The sequence below is a fragment of the Heptranchias perlo genome, chromosome 20 (genome assembly GCF_035084215.1).
Source record: "Heptranchias perlo isolate sHepPer1 chromosome 20, sHepPer1.hap1, whole genome shotgun sequence".
Classification (NCBI taxonomy): domain Eukaryota; kingdom Metazoa; phylum Chordata; class Chondrichthyes; order Hexanchiformes; family Hexanchidae; genus Heptranchias; species Heptranchias perlo.
In genome coordinates, this window is record NC_090344.1 from 26,593,305 (window position 1) to 26,594,107 (window position 803).

At 44.5% G+C, this 803-nt stretch overlaps 1 non-coding gene across 1 annotated transcript; it reads right to left on the minus strand.

Moving 5' to 3' along the window:
• Nucleotides 1-584: 584 nt before the first annotated feature.
• trnas-gcu (transfer RNA serine (anticodon GCU)) lies at nucleotides 585-666 on the minus strand. Its single transcript has one exon. It is a non-coding gene; the product is annotated as a tRNA-Ser (tRNA).
• Between the last annotated feature and the right edge of the window lie 137 nt (nucleotides 667-803).

Sequence of the window (803 nt, forward strand, 5' to 3'; positions counted from 1 at the left end):
CCATTCCCTTATGAATATCGCAGATTATAATGCCCAGGCGGGGTGGGACTGAATGGTGGATAGAGTGCGGAGATTGGGATGGAAGCCCAGCAGAATGAACTTGATGTCAACAGCAGGCGGTGAACCTTCTTCTCCAGAGAGGATCGTCATTTCAGTTCAGAAGGAAAAAGGTATCAAGAAAATCGGGTGAAATAGACACGGAATGAACCGGGACTGACAGCACATCCCTTTTAAACAGACACAGACACGGAAAAATTCCGGGACTGACAGCACATCCCTTTTAAACTGACACAGACACGGAATGATCCGTGACTGACAGCACATCCCTTTTACACCGACAGAGACACGGAATGATCCGGACATAAATCATAATTATGGTACATAAATTTCTCTTACGTTGACTACAAGATTTACTCGTTTTACAACGACACCACTGTACACTTTTATTATTCACGACCTTGCAATCTCAATACCTTCTTGGTCGGAACTGTTGCTGATTTCAGCAAACAATGCAAAAACTTCCTTCTGCCGTTTGCCGACCTTCTGGATGGACTGAATGAAAGAAACAAGATTAAACACAACGTCGACGAGGATAAAACTCGAACCCACGCGTGCAGAGCACAATGGATTAGCAGTCCATCGCCTTAACCACTCGGCCACCTCGTCGCATGCGCAAATTTGCGAAAGCTCCTTTATTCAAAATGAAAATACTGCCGATGTTGCCAAACTGAAATAAAACAGTAAATGCCGGACATCCTCAGCAGGTCAGGCAGAATCTTGAGATACAGAGTTAACATTTCATG